At 38.1% G+C, this 23,844-nt stretch overlaps 2 protein-coding genes and 1 pseudogene across 4 annotated transcripts in view; 1 reads left to right on the top strand and 2 right to left on the bottom strand.

Annotated features, from left to right (window-relative positions):
- The window catches only part of CHRM5 (cholinergic receptor muscarinic 5), an 86,317-nt gene extending 70,191 nt beyond the window's left edge, over positions 1 to 16,126 (bottom strand). The window contains exons 1-2 of one of the 2 annotated variants that reach the window (XR_006542925.2): positions 15,986 to 16,126; positions 7,709 to 7,834 (exon numbers count right to left, since the gene is read on the bottom strand). The gene's annotated coding sequence lies outside the window, so the exon portion shown is untranslated. Of the gene's footprint in view, positions 1 to 7,708; positions 7,835 to 15,985 lie in introns of those variants that run through there. The other variant, XM_025295976.3, reaches the window with a different exon arrangement.
- Positions 1 to 23,844, top strand: part of AVEN (apoptosis and caspase activation inhibitor) — a 193,393-nt gene that overhangs the window by 50,369 nt on the left and 119,180 nt on the right. The window lies entirely within an intron of this gene.
- The window catches only part of LOC112587950, a 93,853-nt pseudogene that overhangs the window by 3,246 nt on the left and 66,763 nt on the right, over positions 1 to 23,844 (bottom strand).

Below are 23,844 nucleotides of genomic sequence, written 5' to 3'. Positions count from 1 at the left end.
TATTGTTTACACCTGGACTGCAGCTTGGGAGAGGGTTTGTGGCTGGTTAAGAAGTTAAAGGCAGAGACTCCGGCTGAAGTCCGGAGGCCAGGGAGCCACAGCAAGTCTTCAGAAGGTGCTGCCCCTGGAGGCTTCTAGTCATGTTTAAGGGTGAGCATTTCAAAGAGGTCTCACCCAGCCCTGCCTCAGGCTGGCCTGAGGAGTTTGTCAGGTGGTTGTCCTTCTTGATGAACTTCACCTTGTGAGCCAGGAAACATTTCTCCAGGAAGTCAGGTGGGCATCTCTGTGGGCAGAACCCAGGGCTTGCAGATTCACAGCAGGACCTGATTCAGGGTTTCCTCTGGGCTCAAGATCTCTTCCTTGGCACCAAGGCTGTGACCCCACTCATCTTGAGGCAGCTTCTGCATGTCCCAGAAGAAGACTCAGCCACAGCCCTAATTTCGAATCTTCTAGAGATGTATGGCACCATTGCGTTTTCCCAGTACCTCTGGCCGCCACACTTTTGCAGTTGGAATGGAAGCCCAGAGAGAGAGAGATGTACAGGAAGCCCACAGATGCAGGTTGACCAGGTGGGTGATTGCAGCTTTGACCTTTTCGAAATAATTCTGGTGGATCTGGGAGCTCATGGTTGACTGCGGACAAGGAGCCAACCACAAAACCTGGTATTAACTGTTGTTGGAAGCAAGGGGTGGCGTGGAGATGGTCTTGGGGGCTGCAGCTGAAGAGGGGATTGGAGGAGGATCAGAGGCTGGAGAATGGGGACAAATCTTGGGTCTGTCCCACCCAACACTGCTGAGGCAAGAGACAGATCCAAGGACTGCCTAGTGCTATCGATTCTTTTGTTGTTTTTTTAAAGTCAATATCATAAATGAATTTGCTGGGAAAAAACTTCAAACGTACCTTTTCCAGTTGAAAGGTGGTGACATAAATCAAAAGATTAGAACACATACAGGATACTGCATTGTATATTCTTAGTGTATTGTCATACTTAAAGAGAATGGGAGGAGTGCTTTCACGTGATTTGTTACATTGGTCTTAGCATTTTCAGTTACCGAAGAATGGAACTGATGCTGATGAAATATCAATATGTACTGCTTCATTCACTTGCTGAGTGTGATGTGCATTCCACAAACAGTGAGGATGTCTACTTACTGCTTTTCATAATCTGTGCTGAGAATTACTTTTGGAAATAAAACCTGTATCTTACATATTTCATTGGTACTTGTGAAAGGGACTTATAGTCCCTTGGTCATTATTTATCATCTCTTAAATACTGCATCTTGTGTATTTGTACATGGAGGGAAATATTTCATTTTTAATAATGATACTGCTAGTCTCTTAAAATCACAAAGTTTGAGAACTTTTTTTCTTCATCTATTCATCTATTATTTACTAGTGAAGTAGATAGTTTTTGTGGTTTCAGCGTTTCCCTTGAGAATCACAGGGTGTGATTTACTGCGTCAGTGGTCCATACATTTGGTACTACATTTTGTCTTCTTTAAGAACTGTAGCCCTGGGAAGATAGTCTTCAATGAAAAGTGACTTACTTTGTAGCCTAGCATAAATCTATTCCAACAAGTGAGGAAGGTGGTAAAGTTGCAGAATATCTTACATGTGGATTTATTTAATACTAAATGATATAAAGACCCATTTATTTGGCTTAAACAATAGAAATTTATTCTTTCATAATTATGGAGGCTAGAAGTCCAAAATCAGCTTATCAGCAGGACTATATTCCCTCTGAACACTCTAGGAAAAAATAGTTCCATGTCTCTTCCAGTTTCTGATGGTTCCAGATGTTCCTTGGCTTGTGGGAGCATCACTCCAAACTTAGATCCTGTCCTCCCTTAGTTGCTCAGTTGTGTCCTACTCGCTGCAATCCCTTGGACTGTAGCCCGCTGGGCTCCTCTGATCATGGGATTCTCCAGGCAAGAATACTGGAGTGAGTTTCTATTCCCTTTTCCAGGGGATCTTCTCAACCCAGGAATTGAACCCAGGTCTCCTGCATTGCAGGCAGATTCTTTACCATTTGAGCTGCAGGGAAGCCTGCCATCTTCACTTAACGCCCAATTATTAATATTTTAAGTTTTTAATACTACTTAGATTTTTCAGAAGAGTTGCAATAATATCCTTCACTTAGCTTTCTCTAATGTTAAATTACATCTTAAATATAGTACCTTTATCAAAATTAAGAAAATCACATTGGCATACAACAGACTTCATTTGAATTCCCCTGTTTTCTCCCCACTGATGTTTTTTCTTTGTTCTAATGCAGGATACCACATTGCATTTATTTATCTCCTTAGTCTCCTGTAGTTTGTGACAGTCTTTCAGTCTTTTCTGGACTTGATACTTTTGAAGAATAATGGTTAGGGATTTTGTAGCATGTTTAATTTGGGTTTTTCTGATGTTGACTCATGATTAGACTGAGGTTATGGGTTTTGGGGGGGATACCACAGAGGTGATGTGCCTTTCTTGTTGGCACATATGATTCGTTGTAGTACTACTGAGAGTGTTGACTCTGATCCCTTGATGAAGATGATACTTGTCAGGTTTCTCCACTGTCAAATTACTTCCTACTCTGATCATTGAGTCCTACTCACTCCCTAGGGAATGGGAATTAAGCTTTACCTACTCAGGAGGAGTATCAGCTTGTGGGCATATGTTAAAATAATGAAGTAAATAACATCTTGGGGGAAATATTTTGAGGCTGTGCAAATGTTCTTTTTCTCTTTAAAGCCTCAGGGGAACCAGTTTTCTCAGAATGAGGCTGAGAGTTGCCTGGGATAAGCAGGAATGCTGTAATACTGAATAGTTGACTTTTTCAATTTATTTATGCTTTATTGCAGAGCTATCTGTTATGTAAATGGTACCATTCTCATGTCATTGATCTTTCTGTCAATTTCTTTGAAGAATGGAAGTATTTATATTCACTTAGTGGGGTGAATGAGGGTACATCTGTTAAACAAGGTTAAAACATCAACAATTGATTTTAATTTCTTCATTAATCAGTTACAAAATGCTTATTTATCTCTAAGGATGTGTTGGCTCCCAAGTAAGGTACATATGTATGTGTGTATATATATAAATATATATAGATGTAAGGCAGGCAGATTCTTTACCACTGAGCCACCTGGGAAAGCCATATGTGTGTATATGTAATATATGTGTTTATATATGTGTATGTGTATATGTGTGTGTGTATGAACAGCTTCATTCCAAAGGACATGTATACATGCCTAAAATCCATTGGTCAGAAACTTCATTTAAAGGATAGATATGTAAGTATAACTGAATCACTGTGATGCACACCTAAAAGTAACACAACATTGTAAATCAGCTACAGTTTAAAGAAAACTTCGTTTAATGTTGAACTTCTTATTCAAGAGACAGGTATGGTGTCCCATGCAATTTGGAGGTGTCATCTTTCGAAAGCTACCCTAGCAGAAGTTGACAGATGAGAAAGAGGCATGTTTCATTGAGCCAGTATATACCACCTATGTGGCTGATCTTCCATGGAAGTGGGGGTAATTCTAGGGTAGACTTTGTTGCCCCTGGGGTGCTCTTCAGACACGGGCTGATCCAGAGAGATACTGTGGTTAAGGTTGATCAGGTAGATTTTGATAAGGGGAAAAAATCATGACATTTTGATGTATGATATAACCATTTATTTGTTACTGCTATTCTCAGCAGTCCCATAATCTGAGTGCATTCTTGCTTAGATATTTGAGTAAGAGAAAATTGGAATAGTAGTATTTGATACAGTGCTAGATATGGGAAAGGACTTACAGCATTTAAAAAAATTTGTAAGATCTTAAGAAAAATATGAATACAATTTGGCAGTGATGATTTAACAGCAGTCCATCATATTGAATCTGACCATTAGACTGAAATTTGGTCTTTTAAGCAGGTTACTGCTTTGCTCCAGAATAATTTTAGTGATGAGCTATTGTCAGAAATACTTTCATTTATTTTTTTCTTTGCAGAGCACAGCATTTCTCATTCTTGGTGTCATCAGAGTAGGGATTGGGTAAGAGGGGGTACCAGGAATTTGCAATGGAAAAGGCAACATTGCTGTGAAATGTATTGGGGCTATTTCATACTAACTTATGTTGAGTAACAATAACTGCCTTAATTTGAGGTCAAGGAGGTAGATGCGGTGTGTGTGTGTGCGCTAAGTTGCTTCAGTCGTGTCTGACTCTTTGTGACTTCATGGACTGTAGCCTGCTAGGCTCCTCTGTCCATGGGATTCTCCAGGCAAGAATATTGGAGTGAGTTGCCATGCCTTCCTCCAGGGAATCTTCCCACCCAGGGATCAAACCTGTGTCTCTTATGTCTGCTGCATTGGCAGCAGGTTCTTTGCCACTGGCACAATCCTGGAAGCCCTAGATAAGGTATACACATAAACAAATGTGTTAAAATAATTATTTGTAGAGCACCTGGCTAGGTATTTGGTACTTTGTATACAATATTCTATTTAACTTCAAGATAACCCTGCAGGGTTGGTATTAGACCATTTTACAGATGTGACAAATTAAACTCAAGAAGTTAATTTGCCTAATGTCACATAACTATTACATGATGGAACTGCAATGTAATTACCTGTCAGCTTGATTCCAAAACCCATCACTGTTCTTTATTGAACTCCTACCTTCTGACTCTGCGTTCAGGCCCTTTTTAGTATATTGTATAGAAATCAACAGTTAGAACTGGACATGGAACAACAGACTGGTTCCAAATAGGAAAAGGAGTACTTCAAGGCTGTATATTGTCACCCTGTTTATTTAACTTATATGCAGAGTACATCATGAGAAACGCTGGACTGGAAGAAACACAAACTGGAATCAAGGTTGCCAGGAGAAATATCAATAACCTCAGATATGCAGATGACACCACCCTTATGGCAGAAAGTGAAGAGGAACTAAAAAGCCTCTTGATGAAAGTGAAGGTGGAGAGTGAAAAAGTTGGCTTAAAGCTCAACATTCAGAAAACGAAGATCATGGCATCCGGTCCCATCACTTCATGGAAAATAGATGGGGAAACAGTGGAAACAGTGTCAGACTTTATTTTTGGGGGCTCCAAAATCACTGCAGATGGTGACTGCAGCCATGAAATTAAATGACGCTTACTCCTTGGAAGGAAAGTTATGGCCAACCTAGACAGCATATACAAAAGCAGAGACATTACTTTGCCAACAAAGTCAAGTCTAGTCAAGGCTATGGTTTTTCCTGTGGTCATGTATGGATGTGAGAGTTGGACTGTGAAGAAGGCTGAGCACTGAAGAATTGATGCTTTTGAACTGTGGTGTTGCAGAAGACTCTTGAGAGTCCCTTGGACTGCAAGGAGATCCAACCAGTCCATTCTGAAGGAGATCAGCCCTGGGATTTCTTTGGAAGGAGTGATGCTAAAGCTGAAACTCCAGTACTTTGGCCACCTCATGTGAAGAGTTGACTCATTGGAAAAGACTCTGATGCTGGGAGGGATTGGGGGCGGGAGGAGAAGGGGACGACAGAGGATGAGATGGCTGGATGGCATCACTGACTCGATGGACGTGAGTCTGGGTGAACTCCAGGAGTTGGTGATGGACAGGGAGGCCTGGCGTGCTGCGATTCATGGGGTCGCAAAGAGTCGGACACGACTGAGCGACTGATCTGATCTGATAGAAATCGAGTCATTTCATGATCTGGGAATAGTTATATTCTGTGCCCCTGCCCCACACCGTAATAAAAAAAAAGAAAAGGCAAAACAAAACTTTTAGCTACTTTTAAAAAGTTAGCTTTGTTGGATAGCTTGGTGCCTTTTTATCTGGTCATGAGAATGGAAACATTGCTCTTATTACCTGCTATTTGTTTCATTTATACTGAAAAATATGGAAAACTAAATAGGGATTTATTTCAACTATCTGACTTATTATGACAGAGGTAGTCTGGAGCTTTGATATGGAAATGAGTTTCTTGACTGCTGATAATTATCAACTCAAGCAAGAAGATAATTATGTTAACCCATGTGCTGTGTATGTGTAAATGAAATTCATTTGATTCATTAGGAAAATTGACAAGGCATCATTATTGCTAATATTTTTCACATTATCCTTTTGGATTTCTTATTTAGACATCTTACCATAATTTTGAGAGAAAATCCAAAGGGATTGTTGCCAGAGCTTAGAGGAGTCATAGAAAAAGTTGATTGTAATATTCATACATAAACTGGTCTACTGTAACCTCAGTAGACCATTGAACATTTTTGCAACTTGGTGATCCCTGTTTTTAAGTGAGAGCGTACTTATTTGCAAAGCATTTCTGAATCCCAGGTTTGTCTTTTTTGAGTTTTGATTGGAAGCTGTCATGATGTCATTTTTAGGGTAGACGAGTTATCTTAATGAGAGCTGTATCTTTTCCCTTGGTCTTCCCTGGTGACTCAGTGGTAAAGAATCCGCCTGCAATGTAGGAGATGAGGGTTCTATCCCTGGCTTGGGAAAATCCCCTGGAGAAGGAAATGACAACACACTCCAGTATTCTTGCCTAGGAAATTTCATGGACAGAGGAGCCTGGAGGGCTACAGTACAGGGGTCACAAAAAAGTTAGTTATGACTTAGTGACTAAACAACAGTCTTTTCCCTTACATTTTGAAGTAAGAATGATATGGCACATTAGTAGTTTTCATCATATTCTTAATGTTTTAATTTGCATATGATGTAAATGGAATTTGAGAACAGCTCATGGACTTGTCTATACCTCTGCTGAGAGCAGGAAGTGATTCTGGGGCTTTTTTCTTATATAGCTAATGAGAAATAGGACACTCTGAGGCACACATTTTACCTTTACACCTCTGCCTCTTTTTTTCTCTGTGACTCTTTCTTTTCTTTCCCATTTAAGTACTTGGCCAAGGTTTTTAGGTACTCGTTTATGCTTTGCCTGCTCTTGAGGTACCTCTCCCAGGAAGCCCATCCTTGCATATTTTGTATTCATATTTTGTGCTCATATCATATATGACCATTGGGCCACAGTTGGAGAAATGAGAGGGAGCGTTGCTTGAGAGGCAGTCCATTTGGAGCGTTCATGTGAGGCACCATGCTAGGACACTCTAACATAAGAAAAACAACAGGTAAAGTGAAATCATTTTAGAGCAGGCTGCTGGGTGAGGTCTTGTCAAGTTAAGACATTCTCTGTGCACTGGTACTTGAAAGGTAAGCTGCTAACAAAAAGATATTATTAAATCCAGTTGTGTAGGAGTATGCATGTCTGTCAGCTATACAGTATAATTCCTAGAGAATTTGCTGTTCCTGATGTGACTTTAAAGCAATGTATCTTCATCTCTACCTGTTTGATTTTCTTGTGCCTCGTCTCTACTGTGTCTGGTTGCTATGAGCCATACTAGTTTACTAGGGGGTCATTAAAAAAAATAGTACGAATTCAACCAGAATATCATGAGCCTTTGCCCCTATTATTCTTATGCTCTCTTTTTTTTTTTTAACACTCAAAATCATAGTGAAAAAGTGAGTTGTTTTGAAAACCAGAGAATAGAGATTTAAGAACTACCATTACACAATATTTTCAAGTATATAAACTTTCCCAAACATTCATATGGGATGAAAAAGAAACTTGGGATACCACATAAGCCAAAAAAGTCCCGTCTGTTGTCTGATTTGGGGCTGTCTTGTTCTGCTACCCCTTCTCTCTACTCCTGCCTGATACGAGCACACATCTTTCTCCTGTGTCAGTTTTCCATGTCTGCTTTCATTAGACCTGGGACTTCAGTGTGAAGGCGAATATTACTACTACCTGGTTTCCATGTTGGTGGTTTATATCCTTCTCGTGTTTCTTGGGTGGAGGAACTGTAGGAAAGGAAAAAAACTGAGACTGATTTCTGTTTTTCTCAGATCCTTTAAGGACCGATTTGTGCAGTTTAATTTTCACTTTTTTCCCCATTTAAAAAAAATGTATTTCTTTCCCTTTAAAAAAAAATTCCTCTGTCTGCAATAGATTTACCATATTCTAATACTACAATGTGTTCTGAGGTTTTTCAGGAAATGGTAGTAATACATAAGAGCCACTTTGATCAGAAGGACCAATCTATCTATATCGGATCTCTACCCAGAGAGAAGATTTTCTTCTCTCATCATCTACTCTGATCCCCCATTTTTTGGACTAGTTCATTTGTAGTTTTAAACAGGAGCAGTGAATTTTCAGAGTCTTTCTGATTGAAGCCTGGCTGCTTTAACAGAGAGGACTCAACTTATCTGAAGATTTTATTATTGGAAACTTAGAGTTTAATAGAGCACCTGTGATTCTCCATTCATAGAGAGTTTCAAGGTTCAAAATCTCACAGAGCTATAGGGGCATCAAGGAAAATGTGCGTGGACCATCCTTTCTTTCAAAGTGTCCTTGAGGAGAGAGAACACATGCGTTGTGCTGGGTGAAGTCACTCAGCTGGGATACAACAGCCTGACTCTTAAGTATGCTGTTAGAGCCTCCTAATGAGAGATGAAGTGAATGTATAAAGTTGGAACTTGCTGTGATGTACAGTATTTGACGTGCTAGTGGATAAAGGCAGGAGAGAGTAGGGGCAGGAGGTGGTGAGGAAAGGAGGGTTTGTCTGAAACTGTCTCATCTCCAGCATTTGTTGATACATTACATCGGATCTTTCTATAATAATAGTGTATGAGAAGCAGTATTTTTTTTAATATTTAATCTTTATTTTATATTTGAGCAGTGATTCCCAGTGTTGTGTTAGTTCCACGTGTACAGCAAAGTGATTCTGTTAGATGTATATCTGTTCTTTTTCAGATTCTTTTCACATAGAGATTATTACAAAATACTGAGTAGAGTTCCCTGAGCTCTACAGTAGGTCCTGTTGCTTCTAATATTTAATATATAGTAGTGTGCATATGTTAATCTCAAACTCCTAATTTATCCCACCCTCTACCTTTCCTCTTGAGAAACAGTATTTTTTAAGAGGTGAGAGTATTGGAGCTCGCTCCCAATTGTTATCCTGAAGGCAGGCTTCTTTGTCTCCCTGTAAGAAGTCTAGCCTTTATATTCCCTTTAAATGTGGTTATTGTGGTTTTTGTTTTATTTTCTTTCTAAAAGGGGGAGTGTCTTGATTTTTGTTCAAGCGAGGAGATGTATATTTTCAATCTTCCTATCTCTTTAGTACCAACTTGAGCCAAAAATGCATTTTTAAAAAAACACAGTATTAACCTTACCATACCTAGTTTATGCCTTTGTGACCACAAGTTGAGGTCATCTCTTTTCTACATAAGAAATCACTGTTGAGAGTCGGTTTCCTTCCCAGGGACCCTGTAATATTGATTATTTTACTTCTACCCAGGATATTACTGCACCACAGGAAGCTGACACAGTGGGGAGGTAAAAGAAACTGCCTATGATTCTGTTGTCTAGGACATTTATTTCAGAAGTTCATCTGGTCGTCTGAGATAGGAAGGGTACAATAAATTAAGAAAAAATCTTTGTCTCTGTCTTGATGTTTACAGTTATTCAAAATGTTGTAATGAAGATAGTTCTGTAATAACTAGTTAAGTATCCTTGTCATACTTAAAAACCTAAATAAAGATGTAGAATTATAACTAGCTCCTAATATGCTTATCTTAGAGAAAGCAGTTGTATTGCCGGCTGGAGTTTTTGTTCACAGACCTATTTATGAAGGGAACATAAAATATGATGCAAAGATGTCAATAATTCATACTTGTTAAAGCTGGGTGGTAAGCACATGGGTGCTGGCCATCTGTTTGAAGTAATTCAAAGTAAAATATTAAAAATGGAATATCAAGAAAAGATTTCAAAGTATTTTAAAACATTTTAGGGAGGAAGAAGACATTGCTCGTGTAGAAGATTAGCTTCAAATAGGAATCATTTGAGATTTTGGAATAATAGTTATGAGAATTCCGTAGTAAACAGGAAATAGTGCTGGAAATCGTCAGTGAGTGGAAATGAGTAAATTATACATAACCAGTGTGCCACCATAGTTGAAATGCGGAGGGATGGAGGGATGGAAAATGATATTTCCTCTTGGAAAAAAAGAGGCTGCTCTTATCCACTTTGTCCCGCTAGATAAAACACTTGCTTATGTATTGTTTGCAGTTTGAATACTTAAGCCCTATCTCACTCTCAAAGTAAATTACAGAACCCACAAACCTGGAGTCAACTGAAGGCAACGGAAATGTCTGGCACAACGTTATAAATGAGAGAATATTATAAAGAAAGCTTCTTGGATTTCCAACAACTCATTGCTAAACTCCTTTTGTGACAAATTATCACTCTTTGATTTCCATGCCTTACTTCTTGATTGCAAATGATACAATTTTCTGAGATTTTGTGCACTTTCGTTACTTCTGGGATATCCTAGCCCCAATTACAGATGTTGAGTCCTTGTTTATCAACTTGTAATTTGACTCCTTGTTGTTGGTTGCTTGATCACTGTTGAGACAACAGAATAATTGAGCAGCAGTCCGCATGTCTAGCCAGCACTGTTTTGCAACACGTGCCTGTTTGGGCTAGCGAAGGCTAGGGCTTGATGTAACTCATTCCAGGAATTTTAGATAACAGTGTTCGGCATTCGGCAATCTCTATATGGGTTCAGCTATGTGTATTAAAATAAGGAGGAATGCTTTTGTGGATCCTCTAGATGGCAGAACAAATACAGCAAATACGCCTCAGGAGCCTTTCCGAGAAGTGTGGGGAGGGGAGAGCAAGGAGAAATGGGGGACAAAGGGGACTTGCTAGCTAACAGAGCTCCAGGCTTTCTATCTCATCCCAGCAAGGGAAAATCCACTTTCATATCTGAGATCTTGCTTGAAAGAATGCAACCCTACTAAAAAATGATGGGATAAAGTTAAAAACCTCAAGCTGTGCATACTAACATCGAACCACAGATTTCCTTGAGGACGAATGGATGCGTCTGCCTGGTTATCCTGCCCATCTCTAGAGACTATGGCTGATTCCATCCCAACACATATGCTGGTGAATTCTGAGTGATGCTGGCCTGCTTCCACACTCTTCTTATCTTAATTTCTATCAGAGGGGATCAGATGCAACATAGATTTCAGCCTTTGTCCCTGCTTTGAATGAGATCACCATTATTGGCATAGATTTAACAGATAGATGACAGTGGCTCTCAAACTCAGAAGACCTAGATACCTGTATAGAGGATTCCTCACACAGAGCACAGAATAAACGTAACATTTGTAGGTAGGCCACTTCCCCATTCTGATCTTTGAGTAGCAAGCTGATGGTAGTACTGCTTTAATTTCTTTTGCAAAATGCTTATCCCAGCTCCTCTGTAATCACCTTTTAATAGTAAGGTCAGTTCTTGGGCCCTTTGGACTGTTGATGAAGTCCTGGACCATAATATGGTATGACACGTGTGATTGTTGGCTAGACACTGCAAGGAAATCAAACCAGTCAATCATAAAGGAAATCAGCCCTGAATATTCATTGGAAGGACTGATGCTGAAGCTGAAACTCCAATACTTTGGCCACCTTATGCGAAGAACTCACTCATTGGAAAAGACCCTGATGCTGGGAGAGATTGAAGGTGGGAGGAGAAGGGGACGACAGAGGATGAGATGGTTGGATGGCATCACTGACTCGATGGACATGAGTTTGAGCAAGCTCTGGGGGAAGCCTGGCGTGTGCAGTCCATGGGGTCGCAAAGAGTTGGACACGACTGAGCGACTGAACTGAACTGCTACGTATATCTGTATGTATATAAAGATAACTGAATTGGAAGCTGGCTTTGACTTTTGCTACTCAAAGAGCATGTTATTCAGTGCTACATTCCTATAATGATACTCAGCAAATAGGAAGCCCATGTGTTCTGACGATGACAACAGCGTGGCATCACACTGTGAGTCTATAAAAGTGGTAATATTTAAACTGGATTATCAAGCTATTTCACTAATACCTTCAGTACCATATGAAAAGTGGAGGATGACAGGATCTTCAAACAACTGTTGAATAACATAGTGGTGGTAATTAACAGTGCATGGGACTGGAAGATTGCTTTAGGAATTCTCTGACACAGCGTCATTTTAAGCAAACCAAGTAACTATAGATGTGTCTTCAGGTTGGCCTCTAGGAATTCATGTAGTTGTTTTTTTTTGCACATAATCTTTACGTCGACTCTCAGTTTAGGAGGCTAAGTAAGACATAAGTGATGTTTTGAATTACGGCTACTGCAACTAATCAAAGGATAAACTGCACATGTGTTCACTGGAAGGACTGGCAGTTCTGCTCTCTCCTTTGCAGCTAAAACTGCATAAAATATACAAAGAGGTGAGATGGTCTGTGTAATGTTTACATGTATGTAAGAGGGGCACTCATTTTGTCTCCTTTGTTGAACTCTAACTCCCAAATTACTTTTATAAGTTTTTTGCAAATTTTTGTTGAAGACTTTTATAGAACACAGTAGCTTTGTTTCCCTGTTTTATGAATTCATGTTTTCTTAAAAGGATTTTGCCAGCTTCCTTCTCTCACCTCTGTGTCCCAGTACTGTGTATGTGTCTAACACTAATTAATTATGTCACCAGATCATTTTATAACCTATATTTAGGGGCTATTTCTCATTGAGAGAGATTCTTTCCCATTTCGAGTGTATTGATAATTTTTGCCATTTCCTGAGCAGTGTCCATATATATTTGAACCTGGGTTGGATTGGCTGTCCATCCCTCACTCTCCCAGTCCCTCTTTATTGCCTGGTTGTTCGCTGGTACTTCCTCCTCCCCTTTTATCATCATCTATGAATTTTTATTAACATGATGTTTGTTCCTTCTTTGAATTATTAATCAAATAAACTGTGACATGGTACTTTTGTCTTTAATGGTTGACGCTGTAGAAGTGACACATGCAGGGCAGGCCTCTCTGCCTGGCTCGGCTCCTGCCCCGCGTCTCTGTTGAGCCTCTGTGACAGGGCTTGAAATGATAGTGCTCACATCTCTTGCAGCTCGTTTACACTGAAAGGATATAATCATTGGTTTGCTATCAAAGCCACTTCCCCAGCTCAGATTGTGATGCCACAAACCAAAGGTGATTCTCTCAGCAGGAAGAAGCCGGAGAGGAGATGAATCTCCATGATGAACCATCAGCCTTATTCAAATTTGGTCATTTCATGAAGAAAAATTAACCATGACAAGGAAGAAAGATACCAGCTAGTTGGAATACCCTGTTGAATTAAGCTTGAAAAACTTTTCCATGATACTGGAATGAGGGAAATTCTTTCACAAATTCTAAGGAAAATTGGGGAGTTATAATAATATAGATATCAGTAAATATTTATTGAATTAAAAATATTATGTAGTACCAGGCCCTTTGCATTAAATATTAACACTCCAAAATGACTTACAGGAATATTTCTAATTTTCTGTGTAAAATCATGCGGCTTGTATTTCAGACAAAGATAACATATCTAAAAAAAGTCAGCAAAGACACTAAATGGATGTACTTTATTTTGACCTATACACTTACTTATATACTTTCATGGTTTAAATAAAAAGTGTAGCTTTTGGGTGATTTAAAAAGAGCAGAAGCTAAAAAAGCGGTGATAAATATCAGTGCAAGGATATGGTAGCCAAAATATTTGCTCTATTTCTATGAAAGAATCCATTAATACACAATAATATTACTTTTATAATATAATACTTTTATAGCATATGTGCATAAAAGCATCCTAAATTACAGAAACAGTCATTGAATACTTCCCAAGCACGTTCAAAAATCTCCATTACTAAATCTATCAACACACAACACAAAAAGTGCCATAAACAAATGAAATCTTTAGGTGTCAAACCAAATCTTCTAGCATAAAATCTCTTATCTATTTGTACCATGGGATGCTAAAGTTGAAGCAATTTTCACTTGAATCATTTGATAAATGATGTGTTAAAAATTAGCTAATGATTTTATTCTTTACCTTTTCACATAAAATGAAGAAGAAACTATATATTGAAATAATTTGAAATAAATTGTTTTTTGAAATGAGGTTTTTGAAAGCTGTTATTTAAATCTCAATAATCATTATTCAGAATGAGTTTTAGAGAAACATCAATTTAGATGGGAAAGAAAAATGAGGATTTATTGGGACTGATGCTAACCAGGGTAAAGGGAAGGTGGGTTTGTCTATCCATCTTCTTTAGAAGATAAACCACAGAAACAGAGTCCCCAGACTGGTGAGACAGGGGTTTCTTTGTACCGTAGTGAGTACATAAAATCCAGAAGACTTAAGGAATGGAATTTTATACTCTCTTCAGTTCTATTTATTGAAAGCAAATTGTTTGAGCCTAATATTGTTACTCTCCTGTTTTTCTCTAAGTTACTTAAGCAATTCTTTAATTGGATTACAATATTATTTTTTAACTTAAAAATATATGCATATTTTCAAAGCATGTCAGTTTACAAAATATATCATAATGAGGAAAAAGAAAAGAATTCTTAAGGGTTCAGGTGCATCTCAGTGGAGTTAGAAAACAATACTTTAATTCTGTGTCAGTTAGGGTTGATATACTAAAATAAGTAAGCATTTTGAAATTTTTAAGTAAACATTCTTCTCAGCAGTGAATTGGTACACTACACTATTATGCTTATATCTGAATTGCTGCTTTCCATTACTGGAAAATGATGGGTGGATTTCTGTAATGAATACCAATGCAAAAGACTTAGGATATTTAAGGTTATTTATAGACTGTCTTGAAAAGAGTGATGGGGTCATGTAATTGACTCTATTAACTAAAATTTGAAATAAGGAAAGAATTCAGTGACGTGGAATAATTTCACGTTTGACTGTACTAGGCAAGTACTGAATAATTACTTTAGATAAATTTCCTTATATATCAGAAGATCTCTTTAGTGGCTTTTGTTGTTTCTCTTCTGTCTTCTAAGATAATAGAAGCATATTATTTATAGGGCTTCTTTTTTTTTTTAATTTGTATTTATTTGGCTGCTCTGGGTATTAGTTGTAGCATGTGGGATCTAGCTCTGACCAGGGATCGAACCTGGGCCCCCTGCACTGGGAGCTCAGAGTCTCAGCCACTGGACCCCCAGGGAAGTCCCTTATAGGGCTTCTTTATGAAAGGATTAAACTTTGAACTTTTCCTATTGAAGTTAACTAATATGGTTGAACTTTTGCTAAAAATCTAAGGAATTCAAATTCTGACAAACCCTTTTCTTTTTTAAAACATAAGACAGTCTTAAAGTCTCATTGTGGAGTGATTTCTAGGAAATTTCTAAAAGGCACTGTACCCTTTAAAATTCTTTGGTTTTGGTAGTTCTTTGCATTGTACAGTTTGGACCATTTGATCTGAGTTAAAGCTTTTGAGGTATTAAGACATCAGACATTTTTTTTGCTCTGTAGTTAAATCAAAAAAAGTCTTCATTTATAAATGTAATGATAATATGTCCAGAACCTTAGGATATTCTACTAAAGTGCTATATCTTAGTTTACTAGAGATTGTTTTTCTTGAGTGTGAATGAGAATGACATCACAGATGTGTGTGTGTGTGTGTGTGGTTTTTTTTTTTTTTTGGCTAATGATAAAAATCAGTCATTGAGCTTTGTTCTTTTGCTTCACTAGAAATGACTTTAAAAACACACTATGTTTTCTTTGTTCTACAAGTGACATTTAAGTATGTTTGGTAAATAGCAATTTGGAATGTCTCTTATGCCCCGTGTAGGGCTTTCTTCAGGCATTTTTTTTCAAGCTATTAAATATACCAAAATTGGGCTTTTAAAAATGAAGACAAAGATGGGACAAATTTATTGGAAAAAAATGAATGGAATTTTGGAGTATTTTCTTAGCTAGTTATGGATGATTAGTTTACGCAGCATAAGTAAAAACAAGCGTTTACCTTACAAGGCTTAAATGTGCACAGAGCTTAAGAGAGGCTCGCGTGGAAGTCAAAGCTACTGGCTCACTCAGCAGCAGGTTTGCTTTCAGTGGCTGAGACACAGAGTAATGTTATAAAATTAAATCTTACCTGGCAGTGGTGTGCTTGAAGCTCAGTCATTTGAACTCTGGCTGAAAATAGTAAGCTTCGGTACCTGAAATGCCTTCTCTACCTCCTTTTGTGTTTCCTTTTACCACCGCGTTTTCTTTCCTGTCGGTCTCTGTATCTGTGTTCCTGGTAATCCTCTAGCATTAGTTAGGATGGCATGCAGTAGATGAAGATTCCTTCTGGATAGGATGCTAGAACCAGAAGGGTAAATTTTGCCTTTCTCTGATAACAGCCTTTGGTCTGACCACAGACAACGTGAGTGTCCAGAACTTATTAAAAATTCATTGACTGTCTCATCAATTGGAAAATCCTGAGTCTTTCTATACACATTTTACCTTCTGCAAAAGTTCTGTTCATATTTCAGAATTACACTTGCTTCCGAATCAATTTGCCTTAAAAAAAATTGTCTGGATCAGAAACATGGATGTTGTTGTCTTGCATTCTCTTGCTTTCCATGTTTTTCCCTTTATCAACTTTTCAGTCCATGAGCTTCCTTTCTGCAGAGGATGGAGGGATTTCTTCTGTTCCTCTCATGTTTCTGTAACACGCAGTTCTGGTCCACTGTTCTGTGAGTAGTGAGGAAAAAATCCAAAAGGAGGTACGGCTTTGTCATAATCTCCGGACAGTGAGCACGCTTGGCATGAATGAAGAGCTGATATGAGCTATTCAAACCAGACAACAAACTGATGGGCTGACGCTTTCATACATAATAAACCCATTAATTACTTCTCCTGATGGACAGCAGTGTGCCCTGAAAGGAAAGAAGGAAGGAGCAGAGGATCACATTCGGTTAAATAGGTGCTCTCTGTTTGAGCAGCTTGTCATTGAGAAGTGCATCAGGAAAAGCTGCAGCTTTGGAATGTGATCAGGTAGAGTGGGCAAGAGTTGTTTTGACAGACAGTTAAGTGACGTATTTGGGGAGGAAAAAGAGAGCTGAGCACAGAGGTAGCTGGAATAAGTCTCCAAAATGCTTTTGAAAATGTTCATTTTTCTCTGTTAGTCCTTTTGGCTGGAAGAAAGTAATTTGTGTTTTACCTCTGCATTATTTGCTGGGATTTTGCTGAGCTATTTACACATGATATAGCTTTCCCTAAAGAAGGAAAATAATTTTTAAAGAGTCTTTGAGATAGAAAAGTATATTGTGAGTTTAAAAAAATTATAGCAGTAAAAAGGCTGTTTTTTGTGAAAGATGTGTAAAAAAAAATTGTCAGCTGTATTCAGACATAAATCCGAGGGAAAGCAGAGAAAAAGCTGCTTTTTGAAATATATATTTTTATGTTTTTAGATGTGTTTTAGGCACATGCATTTTGTTGCTTTGGAATAAAGCATCGCTTGACATAAAAATTTAGCAGAGTTTTCCTTTTACGATGTTCTTAAGTTAGATGGAATTTTGAGTAGTTGTATAAATTAATAGATCTAAAATGTCAATTTCATAATTTTTACTTCACTTTTAACATATCACAAGAATTTTTTTTTTTTCTTTCTTGTTCATAGAGTCCCTTTAGGAGACTTTCTGGGCAATAGGATGTTTTCAAATATTTTTAAAAAGTATTATGAAAATTTCAAACTTATACTAAATGATGAAAAATAATCTATGAATGTCCATAAACCTACTACTCAGATTTAATAATTATGAAGATTTTTTTTGCCACATTAGCACAGTGCGGGGGAGGAGATGGTAAGATAAACTGAGCGAGTAGCATTGACATATATACACTCATGTGTGTAAAATAAATAGCTAGTGGGAAGCTGCTGTAAAGCACAGGGAGCTCAGCTCGGTGCTCTGTGATGACCTAGAGGGTGGGATGGGGAGTGCCGGAGTGGGAGGCTAAGAGAGAGAGGGGAGATATGTATACATGTAGCCGATTCACGTTGTCGTACGGCAGAAAATAACACAATATTTAAAGCAATTATAGTTCAGGTAAAAAAAAAAATTTTTTTAGGATTTTTGCCACTTTAGCTTTATTTAGCTTTTTTCTTTTCCTTAGCTGAGATATTTTAAAGTAAATCTCATTTCACCCCTGTGTACTTTAGTATATATAAGTTATATATGCATGACCCCTGCCAACTAGTTTATTTCAAATCTGTTCTTTCTTGGTCACTCATTTTATGATCCAATATCTCTCATTCGTTTGTCAGGAAATTCTTTCTTATATCTAACCCAAGTCCATGCTGGTAACGTAAGGTTGTGTCCCCCAGTTTTGTCTTCAGAAAAGGCAAAAGATACAGTTTATGGAAATTTTCCACTTTGGGACTTTCCGTAAACAGTAGGTATATTTTTAAAGCGTGAACGCTTTCTCACAGGACCACTGTGCCATTATCATGCTTAATAATAATTAACAATAATTAACAAAGGAGTACTTGTTAATAATTGTTTGGGGTCATATAATATCCAGTGCCAAAGAATTGATACTTTCCAACTGTGGTGCTGGGGAAGATTCTTGAGAGTCCTTTGGACTGCAAGGAGATCAAACCTGTCAATCTTAAATGAAATCAACCCTGAATATTCACTGGAAGGACTGATGCTGAAGCTGAAGCTCCAATACTTTGGCCACCTGATGCAAAGAGCTGACTCACTGGGAAAGACCCTGATGCTGGGAAAGATTGAAGGAGGGAGGAAAAGGGGATGACAGAGTATGAGATGGTTGGATGCCATCACCGACTCAACGGACATGAGTTTGAGCAAACTCAGGAAGGTAGTGAAGGACAGGGAAGCCTGGTGTGCTGTAGTCCATGGGGTTGCAAAGAGTCAGACACGACTTACCGACTGAACAACAATATGCAGCCTGTTTAAAACTTCTCATGTCTCAGAAACTGTCTCTTTCCATAGATTCTTTTTTTAATTAGGCTCTAGGTATAGCCTACACAGTATATTTAGTTGTTAAGCATTAGAATTTTAAACACTGTCTTAGATGATCACATATGAGAAGGAGATAAAATTTAGTTTTGTGTCCTAGACACATTCATAATATGAATATCCGTAGAAGAGAACATGTTTCTTGAATATTTTTCTATCTAACATTATGCATGATACTAAAAAAGGGATATAATTTTGTATGGTAATGATTGGCCATTGGTTAGGTTCATTGCTTTCTGTAAGTTTTGGTTTTGACTTGTTCTGGAGTATGTAGTTTAGGATTCTGCCCAAACTATGGAGCCTACCTTCAGGGCTAGGCATATTCAGTCAAGCGCATTCCAGTTACTTTTGCTTTATTGCAGAGAAAGACCATCTTGCTGGTTTACTTTGTCAAACACAATAGAACATTGCTTTAATAAACACTCCAATTTAAAGCCATTGATTATTGAGCCACTTTCAATTGAGCAATTAAATGTGTCTTAAAGTTCTGTGATGATCTAAAAAGAGAGATGTCATTGTGTACCTGTGGACAAATGACTATAATACTGTATAATTATATAATATCCATAAGATAATATAATTTTGCCAATTGTAAAATTATTTCCCAGTAATACATTTTTTTCCTATGAATTTTTATTTTCCAATTAGATTTAACTCCCAGTTCCTTTCTGAAAAACCAGAGCATTTGGCTGCCTATTTAACTTTTCTAGGAGTGCAATAATATGAGGTTGTCAAATAACTTGTGTGCTGTGTTCTTTGCTGTTGAGATTTTTTTCTTCATTTTCATCCAGATTCTTTCTCTCCCTTTCCATCTTCCTGGTTGGCTGGATAAATGAGAATGGGAAGGTGAAATATGGGGAGCCATTAAAACGGCACGGATGGAAATTATACCCGGATTCAGAGCCGGTGTAAGGACCATGCTCCCATATCTCTGGAGGGCTGTAGAGTCCTGCTCTCCCAAGATGTCCACGGTGGTGCACCCTGGCTCTATCTCCTGTCACATGACTGTTTGGTCACTTTGTGTAGCATTTCTTCATATTCTGAAATTATGCCTTGTCCCTTAAATCTTGCTGGGCAAGGAGTATATGTGTTTATTATCTACATATGTGAAAGTTTGGTAAGTAGTTAATGACTAGGACCATTTTATGTACATAAACTGAATAGAAAAAGATGAGCCAAAAAAACTGCTTTTTTGTAGGATGGACTTCCTGCTTGGAAGAAAGGCTTTGTCTCTGTGAATACTATTGTTCAAAGATCTCATGGGTTGAGCAGTTGGTTGGGTGTATGGCTTATTCTCCCCACCCTCACAGGAAGTGGAGGGAAAGTCTCAAGGACTTTTATGTTCTCTTTGATGCACACGATAAAGCTCAGTTTTCCTTTGTTCAGACATTTCAACTCCCATCTCCCATTTTGCAACTCCCTTTATTCTCTAAGTTAATCTAAACTCACCCATTTCTACTATAAAACTGAGTAAAGAACTTCAGATGTTTCCTGGTCTTTATGGATTTATAAAAGAGTTTCATGTATAATACAATAAATGATTTTTCCCCACAAAGTTCTTTCTTGCAAGAATGTTTGGTCCATACCAAGAAGTATGCTTAACAGCTGTTTTTGAGTCTTTGCAAAATTATAACTGCTTTTATAAAGAAAAAGTAAAAGATAATCCCTTCTTTATGTTCTCCAGTCCTTAGACATGTTTCGGATTTGTGTTTCAGAACTTCTTCTGTGGCAACTACTTATCTTTAATCTCAGTTGAATGTGATTATTTTCAGTTAATAAAGAAAAAAGTTGCATTTTAAGAGTGTTCTGGAATCCCACAAGTTCTTTCTAAAATAAATATCCTTTTTTTTTTTTTTTTTTCCAGTTGCTCTTATTAAAGACATCAAATTTTTGTTGGCCTACTTGGGTCATTCTGTATCACTTTCACCCATTAATTGTAAAAATTAACAAATGTTTGATTCCTTCCTAGTTACACGATACAACTCTATATTCTCTGTGTGTATAATACATCTACTTTTTGTAGCTTTGGAGCAGGCTGTTATCAATCCTGTTGTACAAAGGATGAAACTGAGATACAGAGAAGTTAAGTAACTTGCTCAATTTGACACAGCTAGTAATATGTTGGGAGAAGGCAATGGCATCCCACTCCAGTACTCCTGCCTGGAAAATCCCATAGACGGAGGAGCCTGGTAGGCTGCAGTCCATGGGGTCTCTGAGGGTCAGACACGACTGAGCGACTTCACTTTCACTTTTCACTTCCATGCATTGGAGACGGAAATGGCAACCCACTCTAGTGGGGTTTTTTGCCTGGAGAATCCCAGGGACGGGGGAGCCTGGTGGGCTGCCGTCTATGGGGTCGCACAGAGTCGGACACGACTGAAGTGACTTAGCTTAGTAATATGTTGAACTGCGGTATGAACCGAGTAAGATGCCTTACTCAGTGTCGGGGGAGTGTGTAATTTCCTTGGTTCTGTCTCGCCGAAGCAAAGATATGGAACCGTGGACCAGTGTTAACAGCTCCATTTTATTTGGCAAGCAGAGGAAAATACATCCTCAAGGTATGAGGGAGGGCTGATCCAAAGGAAGAGCAGTGTCCCATTTTGTCTCTCCTTTTTATGTGTTTTTTTCTCCTCCCCCTGAGCCTGCCTTATGTCAATTGGGCTAGCCAGGAGGGCTGTTTGTTTCACCTGAGGTTCTCTGGTCCTCAGATTTTCTTTTGTTCCGTTTACGTGGGCTTTTCCTTTCTTTGTCTTTTAGCCACCACCATTTTGGACTCCTTTTTCCTGTTCTAACTACCTAACATTAGGAAAAAGATAGTAGAGCCTTTTTCTTTATATGTGAGACTCCTAGTATAATTCTGAGAGTGGCATGATCAACACTATCAAAATGAGGTCTGCAGTTTCTCTGAGATCCCAGATGATCCAGCAGATGACCCTAAGAGCTGGACTGTCGTTGAGAGAAGCACAGCGGATTTAATATAGAAGGAATGTTTCCTTTCTAGCTTCCATGCTTAGCATTTTAAAAGGGGTGGTTTTTTTTCTTTCTAAAATTGCTCATTTTATTCTTTTATAGGCTCTCAAATAGTAGTATGTTTCAGAATACCAGTCAGTTACATTTTAATTAAAAAATTTTAAACAGTGTGGTGCTATGGACTTATCCTTTACAATAAAATTGATAGAAAACAGTCCTTCATATGTATCACATTCAGATAAAACTAATCGAAATTTTATCTTATTTGGATTAGTTTTTTGTTTTACTTTTAAACTTCTTTAGTTTATTACCATAGCACTCATTTGTTTCTCTTATCTTGGATTTAACCTGTGTGCTGGCATTTGATCTTTTCCATCCCATCTGTCCTTCAGATTTTGAGTTCTGCAGACGACCACTAGAGGTCTCAGAACTAGAGGTTCTGCAGGGGACCTGCAGACAGCCACTAGAGGTCTCCAGACCACACTTCAGAAGGCTGGTTTTACCAGGCTCACCCCAGTGAATGGGGTAGATACATTCCTGGGGATGTCATTTACTAGTATTTCTCATTAAATATTAAGTGCTTTTAATGTTCCAGGTCTCAGACTAGGCTATTTTCAGGGGTAGATTAAAACAAACAAACAAAAAAAGGTAAGGCCTCTGCCCTTAAGAACCCTGCAGCCTAGTGGGACACTAAAGTGAGCGCATGATCACAAAACTAATGTTAGGCATGGCCACATGATATCCTTTTTATTGTTGTTTAGTTGCTAAGTTGGTCTGACTCTTTTGCCACCCCATGGACTGCAGCCTGCCACACTCTTCTGTCCATGGGATTTCCCAGGTAAGAATACTGGAGTGGGTTGCCATTTTCTTCTCCAGGGGATCTTCCCAAACCAGGGATTGAACCCACGTCTCCTGTATTGGCAGGCAGATTATTTATCACTGAGTCACCAGGGAAATCCATATATTTTTAGATCCCAGTTACTAGGGCCCTTCAGATTTCCAGGTTTATCAAAGCTCTATGAATATTCTTAAACTCTGTAGCTCTTCATCTATTGTGAAATCACTTTTACTTTCTCTGATAGTGAAAGCCCCGAAGTGCAGCTTTATCAGTCTGGCAGGGAACCCATTCTCTGGGGCAAACAAGATTATTTGGATAGTCTCTGTTATTTTATTTTATTTTTGTTTGTCTCAGTGGCTCTAGGCATCTAGTCTTTAGGGAATCACTTCAGATAGGAGTCAGCTTCCCCAATTTTGGGGAACAAGGTAATCCCCACAGTTCAGGGTCTTCCATTTCCGTTTTGCTTTATACTACAGACATGTTTTTAAGGAAGGATCTGTGTCCCATTTGCATTTCTTATATGTTAGGGGTGATTTCCTAGTTTCATGCTTACAGTCTTATTCTGAGTGATCCATGAAGAGTACCCAGCATAGCACCTGCCACATAGATTGGAAATGCTCAATAAACACCAGCACTTATTGTGATTATGGGGCTTAATTTAATTTTTGTATTGGAAGAACTTCAGAGATAGTTTAATCACCTATTTTACACAGTAAGTTATAGTGTTCTTTCAAATGATCTATTTAACTGGAGTTTTTATTTTCAGTGCTATCCATTCCAGAGTAGGAAGGCCAAAATTTTGATGCAGTCATTATCAGCTTAATGATAACTCTATTTCATAGGAGTTTTTATGTGGATAAATATTTTGAAGTAAATGGCAATTGTGAGTTTTAAAAGAAATTAAGGGTGAAATTTGGAAAGCACTAAAAATTTCTACATAAACAGTGGTGGTATAAAAAACCTGGCTATTTGTTAGTTTTTTATCTGTATCAGAGGTTCCAGAGGGAATTCTGAAAATAATAGATTAGTAACTTTCTGGATAGTAGATCTATTTTTAAAAGTGTGGAATCCTTGAATACTTAGATGAACAATTGAAGAAAAAGGTAGCTTGATTTTAGAAATAAATAACTAAATGGATGAGTAGAAACAGGGGGTTATATTTTAGATTTTAAAAGA

This window comes from Bubalus bubalis, chromosome 11, assembly GCF_019923935.1.
Source record: "Bubalus bubalis isolate 160015118507 breed Murrah chromosome 11, NDDB_SH_1, whole genome shotgun sequence".
In the NCBI taxonomy this organism is placed as follows: domain Eukaryota; kingdom Metazoa; phylum Chordata; class Mammalia; order Artiodactyla; family Bovidae; genus Bubalus; species Bubalus bubalis.
This window is presented reverse-complemented; position numbering and strand designations above follow the sequence as displayed.